At 34.8% G+C, this 9,202-nt stretch overlaps 1 protein-coding gene across 5 annotated transcripts in view; it reads left to right on the top strand.

Annotated features, from left to right (window-relative positions):
• LOC131783598 (sorting nexin-5-like) overlaps positions 1-9,202 on the top strand; it is a 41,719-nt gene that overhangs the window by 1,492 nt on the left and 31,025 nt on the right. The window contains exons 3-13 of one of the 5 annotated variants that reach the window (XR_010719190.1): positions 329-413; positions 1,613-1,688; positions 2,351-2,434; positions 3,471-3,547; positions 4,402-4,476; positions 5,160-5,246; positions 5,803-5,850; positions 5,959-6,041; positions 6,692-6,784; positions 7,008-7,072; positions 7,585-9,184. The gene's annotated coding sequence lies outside the window, so the exon portion shown is untranslated. Of the gene's footprint in view, positions 1-328; positions 414-1,612; positions 1,689-2,350; positions 2,435-3,470; positions 3,548-4,401; positions 4,477-5,159; positions 6,042-6,691; positions 6,785-7,007; positions 7,073-7,584; positions 9,185-9,202 lie in introns of those variants that run through there. The other 4 variants (XR_010719192.1, XR_010719189.1, XR_010719191.1 and 1 more) reach the window with 4 other exon arrangements.

Genomic DNA, 9,202 nt, shown 5'->3' on the forward strand with positions numbered 1-9,202 from the left:
ATTAAAGAAACATTGTACATGAGAAGAAGAGTTAAAAGTAAGGAATATAATTGGTATGCTATTCCAGAATATTGCCATTTCAATGGTAGTGTGTTGACAATTTTCTTGCTGATTGTATGTATATGCCTGGGGGATTTCTTTTGTGACAAAATGTCTGTTGCAACTTGGTAAAGCTAAGTTTGATAATCATTATTAAACTCCTTGCTCTGAGAAATTAATCAGCCTGGCTTTTCAACTCAGTGACCAGTGGCTAACTGTTTGTCTATGGCATTTCTTATGCTCATACACTTACAGTGTAAGGTATAAACACATTTTTTTATTTACATAGCTTGCAATCAGAAGCAAAGTGAAAAAAGGTTCTTATGACAAGTTTATCATGAGCTGTGGATGATTTCAGGCATCATAGTCACAAGGTACAAAATGTTCCATGGTTTTTTTGTTTTGTTTTGATTTTTTATCTAAGAAGTCTTTTATGTAGTAAAATTGTGATCTCACTGGATTATTGTTTTAATTACATACAGTGTATGTCTCATTCAGGGCTGTAAAATATGAATAATTGTAGTTTGAATTAGGGTATACAGAGAGACTGTGTTTTAACTATTCACACCCTAACATCAGTATGCATATTCTCCACACTTTTTCTAAACATTTTCTAAGTTGCTGACATGGAGAATTTGTCTAACAATCAAGAGCTTCTCTAGTCAGTGATCAGCTCCTTTATTCTCCTGGCCTTAATGTTTGATTCAGTGGGGATATGGTAAGGAGAAATGAGACGTCAGTCACTCTTAGGGGTTAAACTGCTGAATACTTATTCCTTCTTTATCAGTGTTAACCCTTTAACTCCCAAGATCTGATTGTAAATTCTCCCCTTTAGCTTCTATTACGTATTTCCTTATAAATTAGTTTTGAGAACTTGATACTAGATCAAGATAGCAGCTTCTACCTGACAAGTTTGAATATTCTCATAACCTGCTTGCTGAATAATGTATGGATATTATAGGGAGAAGTTTCATGTTGATCACTTGTGAGAGTTAAAGGGTTAAACCCTTTACAGGCCTCTCACCAGCTCATGTTGCTCCAGGCCTCATTCTCTCCTGCAGGTGAAGAAGCACTTTAGCCAAAGTGCAATTAACCCTTAAACTCCCAAGTCTGATTTTCAAGTCTTCCCTCTAGCTGCTACACTTGTCCTTGTAGATTAGCTACAAGAATTTTGTGTTCAATCAGCTTAACATCTTGTACCTGATGAGTTTGAGTATTCTGATTACCTGTTTGCTGAATAATGTATGAATACTATGGGGAGATTAGTTACATGTTTATCAGTTCTGGGTGTTAAAGGGTTATAGAGGCCCTGCTCACAGATGACCTTCTTTTTTTTTTTAATTTAACCATTATGCGAATAACTTAGCCTTCCTAGAAATACTAACATAGAAAACAACCCAACAAGAAACAACAAACAGATCTTGGAGAAACTTCCTCAGGAAATATTCAGTTTTTCTTGAAGATACTATTTTCTCTCTAAAATTTAATGTACTTTCTGGGAGACACTGTTTATTCTCATGTTTACATTGCATATTAGCCCATCTCAAGAATTAAAATTTTTAATGTTTTTCAGATTTTTTCAACTTGTTGTCACTCACCCAGCCTTTTCAAAAGATGAAGATTTGCAAAAGTTTTTGAAAGAGGAAAATGTGAGTTTTTCAAATAATAAGATCCTCTTACAGATATTTGGCCATGATCCCTGTGAGTGTGGGTGATTTTTTCCACAAAATTTGTAAACTGACATACTATGGCAAAAGAACACTTGATTTAAACTCCATAGGTATATTTTTCATAAAATCAACAATAATTGTGACTATTTTCATCTTAAGGGGTCATAAATGTTTTAAAGATAAAATCAGTTGACACAACATCCACTGAGCCACCTCTAAGGAACTATGTAGAAATGGAGTGAAAATTGAACTACAATTCACTGCAACAATAAGCTCTTCCACCAGTCAATGTTGTAGAATGGTGTAAAACAATTAAAGAAACATTGTACACGAGAAGAAGAGTTGAAAATAAGGAATATAATTGGTATGCTATTCCAGAATATTGCCATTTCAATGGTAGTGTGTTGAAAATTTTCTCGCTGATTGTATGTATATGCCTGGGGGATTTCTTTTGTGACAAAATGTGTGTTGCAACTTTGTAAAACTAAGTTTGATAATCATTATTAAACTCCTTGCTCTGAGAAATTAATCAGCCTGGCTTTTCAACTCAGTGACCAGTGGCTAACTGTTTGTCTATGGCATCTCTCATGCTCATACACTTACATTGTAAGGTATAAACACTTTTTTTTTTATTTACATAGCTGGCAGTCAGAAGCAAAGTGAAAAAAGGTCTTATGACAAGTCTATCATGAGCTGTGGATAATTTCAGGCATCATAGTCACAAGGTACAAAATGTTCCATGTTTTTTTTTTGTTTTGTTTTGATTTTTTATCTAAGAAGTCTCTATTTAGCAAAATTGTGATATCACTGGATTATTGTTTAATTACATACAGTGTATGTCTCATTCAGGGCTGTAAAATATGAATAATTGTAGTTTGAATTATGGCATACAGAAAGACAGTGTTTTAACCCTTCACACTCTAACATCAGTATGCATATTCTCCATACTGTTGTATAAACATTTTCTAAGTTGCTGACATGGAAAATTTGTCTAACAATCAAGAGCTTCTCTAGTCAGTGATCGGCTCCTTTATTCTCCTGACCTAAATGTTTGATTCAGGGGGGATATGGTAAGGAGAAATTAGATGTCAGTCACTCTTAGGGACTAAACTGCTGAATACTTGGTCCTTCTTTATCAGTGTTAAACCTTTTACTCCCAAGATCTGATTGTAAATTCTCCCCTTTAGCTTCTATTACGTATTTCCTTATAAATTAGTTTTGAGAACTTGATACTAGATCAAGATAGCAGCTTCTACCTGACAAGTTTGAATATTCTCATTACCTGTTTGCTGAATAATGTATGGATATTATAGGGAGAAGTTTCATGTTGATCACTTGTGAGAGTTAAAGGGTTAAACCCTTTACAGGCCTCTCACCAGCTCATGTTGCTCCAGGTCTCATTCTCTCCTGCAGGTGAAGAAGCACTTCAGCCAAATTGCAATTAACTCTTAAACTCCCAAGATCTGATTTTCAAGTCTTCCCTCTAGCTGCTACACTTGTCCTTGTAGATTAGCTACGAGAATTTTATGTTCAATCAGCGTAACATCTTGTACCTGATGAGTTTGAGTATTCTGATTACCTGTTTGCTGAATAATGTATGGATATTATGGGGAGAAGTTACATGTTTATCAGTTCTGGGTGTTAAAGGGTTATAGAGGCCCTGCTCACAGATGACCTTACTTTTTTTTTAATTTAACCATTATGCAAATGACTTAGCCTTCCTAGAGATACAAATAACCAGATGTTGTTCCTCTTGGTTAGGATCTTGATGAAGAATTTCAGAAGAAAAGAGATTTTGTGGAGGAGTACTGACACTACTTACCAAGGAGACATGTGGGGTCAGTAGTTGTTATATTTTTCCAAATAGAATCTTACTCCAGGGGTGCATTATGGTTCAGTCATTCTCTTTACTGTTTGCCATACAATTCATATGATGTTTGTTCAGAGAATTTGGTTTTGGATCATACATACGGTGTATGTCTCATTCAGGGCTGTGAAATATGAATTTTTGTAGTTTGAATTATGGCATACAGAGAGACAGTGTTTTAACCCTTCACATCCTAACATCAGTATGCATATTCTCCATACTGTTCTCTAGACATTTCCCAAGATGCTGACATGGAGAATTTGTCTAACAATCAAGAGCTTCTTTAGTCTGTAATCAGTTCCTTTATTCTCCTGACCTTAATGTTTGATTCAGTGGGGATATGGTAAGGAGAAATTAGATGTCAGTCACTTTCAGGGATTAAGCTGCTGATTACTTGGTCCTTCCTTATCACTGTTAACCCTTCACAGGCCTCTCAGCAGCTTGTGTTGCTCTACTAGACCTTATTCTCTTCTGTGGGTGAAGAAACACTCTTGCCAAAGTGCAATTAACCCTCAAACTCCCAAGATCTGATTATTAATTCTCCCCTGTAGCTGCTACACATTTCCTTGTGAATTAGTTACAAGAATTTGGTGTTCAATCAGGGTAATATCTTGTACCTGATGAGTCTGAGTATTCTCATCACCTGTTTGCTGAATAATATATGGCTATTAAAGGGAGAAGTTACATGTTCATCACTTCTGGGAGTTAAAGGGTTACAGTGGCCCTGCTCACAGATGACCTAACTTTCTTTTGAATTTAACCATTACAAGAATGACTTGGCCTTCCTAGAAATAAAAATAACCAGAAGTTATTCCTTTTGGTTAGGATCTTGTTGAAGAATTTCAGAAGAAAAGAGATTTTGTGGAAGAGTACACACCACTTACCAAGGAGACATATGGGGTCAGTAGTTGTAATATTTTTCTAGGGGTGCATTATGATTCAGTAATTCCCTTAACTTTCTTCCACACAATTCATATGATGTTAGTTGGGAGAATTTGGTTTTGGATCAACTAACAATCAGAGCATCACTTGCCTGCTTGGTGTTGTATTGATGTGGTGAGGAGAAATAATGTTTTGGTCATGCATGGGTTTAGCTTCTAAGTAAGATTTGACTAAGTAAGATTTGACAATTTTGAGATTATTTCCTTCAATAAATAAATGTTTTTCTACTTATGTTTTTTTGTTGAGCTTCACCAAAATGGTACACAGTCAGCAACGTATGTAGCAATGTTTTATTTGCTGGAATGTGTAATCTGCATTAAGGTTGTGTAGGCTGAAATAGTGAATTAAAACTTCAGATCTCATGATTTTGGTGAATGGTCCAGTCCAGTGAATTTTAACAGAAAATATGGCCAAAACATTGATATCTAAAGAACATTCATGTGAAAACAACATAAGGGTGGCAAAGACATACTTGAAGTATTATTCAACCATAGAGTATTTTAATGTACTAGGATGTTGCAAAATATATGATTGTTTTTGATAACATATGATAATGTATGATTATGACAATCTCACCATAATGGCATATTTGTACATGTATATGTAAGTTTGGTAATTTTGAATTTCTTTGTGAATTTTAGGTGTTGCATTATAGCAGTGAATGATTTTAGTTCTGACATCATGACAGCATCTGCTGGTGATGATAATAGTACCAAGGAATTGAAAGGGTTTGTTGTTCTTTGTCTGAAATTGCTAAATGATATAATTTTGTAATAATTACTTAATATTTATTTCATATCTTTCCATTATTAACCTGTGATGTCAAACTTCCAATGCAAGCAATGATGGACCAGACATATAGTTTGGCTGATTTTTTTTTCCCATGTGAATAACCACTGTTTTACCTCATCTTATATGCTAGCTCTACTTGCTGTAACCATCATGAGAACTGAAAATAAGAGGCAAACATATTTCCATATTTTTGAATGGTTAAGTCAGCTAACAAGACCCATCAACAACTTACTCCATTTGCAGTAGTGTGATAGTTATGTCTTCCTCTCTTGTTGAAGTGATCAGCATCTAAATTCTCCTCACCATATCACTGCTGCATAGTACATTAAGGTCATGAGAATAAAGGAAATGATAGAAAAAAACAAAGAAGCTCTTGATTGTTGAACAACTTCTCCTTGTCAGTATAATAAAATATGTACCAAGAACAGTATTGAGAATATACATTCTGATGTCAGGGTGTAAGAAAAAGCTAATTTTAAAAACTATTTTTAGCTTCACAGGAGTTTTGTGCCTTTTTCAAATGCATTAATTGGTGTCAAGGTATGGAAGTATTTTTAGACAGGATCTAGTGTTGCTGGCAGTATTTTTCAATTCCAAGAGCTTCATTTGTTTTGTCTTATTTGTGTGTGTGTCCTCTTCTTTCTTCAGGAATCACTGGATGTTATGTCCACTACTGATGACATCACATTAGGTTTTACTTTAGAACTTTATTCCAGATTCATGCTACCAAGGTATGTGAAATATGTATAATTGGAAAACTTAGATCTTATTTAACTCTGTAAAGGATAACGGCTTTCCTTTCATGGGTGGGGTTAGGGAAGGGGAAAGGAGGTGATTATTTTCTTCTGGGGTGGGCCAGGATGAGAGCATAATCACAGCAGAGAGAAAAGTTCAGGATCACTGCATGTCTAAACAGAAATTCATCAGTCAGACTGTTGACTGATCAATTTTCCATTTCCTGCATGGTTTGGGACGTGTGTCTTGAACAAGAAGACTGGGTTTTACCCCTTCGATCTTTATTGCATTAAATTTTTTTAGTGATAGGCAAAAATAAATGCATCCATGTAGCACAAGGGAGTGTTTATCTGGAGAAAAAGCGCTCTTGTATTGTTAACCCTTTGAGGGAATTTGCATTTTGTATTGCTGTGCGAAAAAGGAAAGGAAAACTTTCAAACAAAGACTGGAATGGTGGAATGCTTTGCGGTATATAGTTGAATCTGGAACCATTATGTACAGATGAGCCGAAATGTGGTACTTCCAGATTGCAATTCCAGTGCCCTAACTTTGAAAACCCATTTTCCCTATTAGTTCTTTTTTCTTGCTGTCCCTAGATGAACATTTTAACTGTCTAATGCACTTGTTTTGACCATTTCTAACCCAGAAGGAGATGTGTTTCTGTCGTATGTGTAAACTAGTTGAGTTTGAGAATGCCACAAAAGCACTGGAAAAAGCCAAACCCAAGAACCAAGAAATGGTAAGATTCAGACAAACACAATGCTTTGCACATGATGTGCATTCTTTTGGTACCTCCCTTTTGTTTTGTTAAACATGATTGAGTGTTTGCTTTCACCTGATTCACACAAGGCTGCTCATATGCTAGCAATAAAATTGAAGGTCAAGTCAAGCTTGAATGATTATAGTGAATGCCACAATTAAAGAATGCCAAATTGTTTCATGCATGCTTTTTTTATTTTCAGCTTCAAAAAGCTAAAGATGATGCAGAGGAAGCATAAATTCAATTTCAGAAGCTGCAAAGAATGAGGTGAATAAAATGATATTAAAAAACCTTTGTTTTACTTAGACTTTCTTACTGTTTAGCTGGAAAATTTTGCATGCTACCCTTAACTGGTGGCATTTCTCGCTTCGTTTTACAGGTAGACCACCCTGCTGTTGGTTTACATATAAGACACATGTCAAAGGATTATATGAATATTTGTGCTGTTTTCATGTTAAAAATCTGAATATTAAAAAATTAGTATATACCAAACAAGTTAATAGCGCTTTTTGCGCATGCTGATTGATCAGCTCAAAACTGATCAGCAAGTACTATTAACCTCGGAGAAGCCCAAGAGACAAAAATGCACATGAACAATTTTTTCCCAGACTATATTTGGTGATTTGGCAATGAATACTTTGCGCTGGTGTAATAAACAAAGGCAAAATGGCAGATAATATAAATAATTGTTAAGGGCACATAAAGGGAAATTGTCATGTGGCTCTAACTGCAGCAGACAATCTGCTTTCTTGATTGATTTTAATTCTTTTTTTTTAAAGATGATCCCTTACAATAGGCGAAGGGTGTTGAGCCTGCAAGCCAGTCTTATCCAGTATGCTGAATTGCAGTTAAAGAATAGAAGAGATACCTATGCCATTTTGGCCAAGCTATTGCATGACATGAAAAAATCTGCTTAATCACTGAGCACAGAGAAAATAGATGACACCGTAAATTTGTAGCCAAAATTTATTGTTCATATTCTTTATGAAATTGGATTATGTTAATTTGACACGGATAATACAAAAATAATTTTTAAAATGACACAAGGTTGTTTCAGGCATTAGCTCACTCCAGGTTAATAAAACAGAGCTAAGACTGGCACAGAAAAGTGAAACAGCGAGAGAAGCTTGGGTCAAGTGGGGTTCGTTGAGTGACTCAACCCAAGCCTCCCTTGCTTTTTCACTTCTCTGCTCCTATAAGCGGCATTTACTATCACACTTTGTTTTACCCACTGAATGCCTGGAACAGGCTATTCAGGCACTAATCATAACCATTACAATTTCTTCAAATGTGATTGGTGCATTAGCTGCTTTATTTTTCACTTATCTTTCTGTACAGCTTTAATTGGACAGTGTAATTGGACAGTTGGTTGAAATCGAACACCTGAAATTGGACAGTTGTAGCAGCCAATTATGCTAAGTCTACTCAGCCAAATCCACCAATCACAGAATTAATCACAATAACCATAGCAACAACCACTTATCCTTAAAAAAATTGAAGAATTTCCAAAATGGAGACATATTTTTTACTTTAGACATTGTCTCTACCAGAGATATTTGACCTAAATGTATTTGTTGTTTTTGGAAGTTACAACAGTTATGATTAATTGGTAACAGGACTTGTTGTCATTGAATTCTGTCTGTAATCATACTCATGATTAACAAATTGGACTCCCGCCTTGCAGTCATCCAATTTTTTCAATCACTTGTATGATTACAGATCAAATTGGACTCCACTCAGTCCTATTAGACACGGCCTCCATGAAAAGCAGATTTTTTATTTGTTTCTTTTATTTGAATTGTTATTATTAGATTTTATTATAGTTAGGAAGATAGATATACCTTTATAGATAATTAACAACTGATGGAAATACCGTGTATAAATAAAGTTATCTTACCTTATCTTATCTTAAATTGGCTGGAAATGGTGTCAAAAATCTAGCAATGACTTGAAAATTAATCAGCATATATTTAGTGACAAGAACAAATTTTTCAATTTTGTTAAGGCTACCAGCCTTGAATCAAAGCCCCAAAACATTCAATAAACACTGAACATGGTGAATTTTCAACTTTATCTTATTACAGACCTTTTACTGCAGATCACAATTAAACTGAAAAGTGAATGAATTTCTTTACATCTCATAAAAGAATATTTGTATTAATTTCGAATGAATGGTTTAAAATGTGCACAGTTTTCTACATACTTTTGGAGTTTGGACACTATGGAAAAAAATTCCTTTCCAATCCTTTGAAAAGTACCTAAAAAATTGATTTTGTTTGTAGTGAAAAGCTTTTAAAATTTGTATTAGATATAGTGATGGTAGGCTTTTGTTTGAATTGCTTTATAATTACCTGTAAAGGCAGAACTTGACATTTTTAGTTGACTTCAATGCAAACA

This window comes from Pocillopora verrucosa, chromosome 11 (assembly GCF_036669915.1).
Source record: "Pocillopora verrucosa isolate sample1 chromosome 11, ASM3666991v2, whole genome shotgun sequence".
Lineage (NCBI taxonomy): Eukaryota > Metazoa > Cnidaria > Anthozoa > Scleractinia > Pocilloporidae > Pocillopora > Pocillopora verrucosa.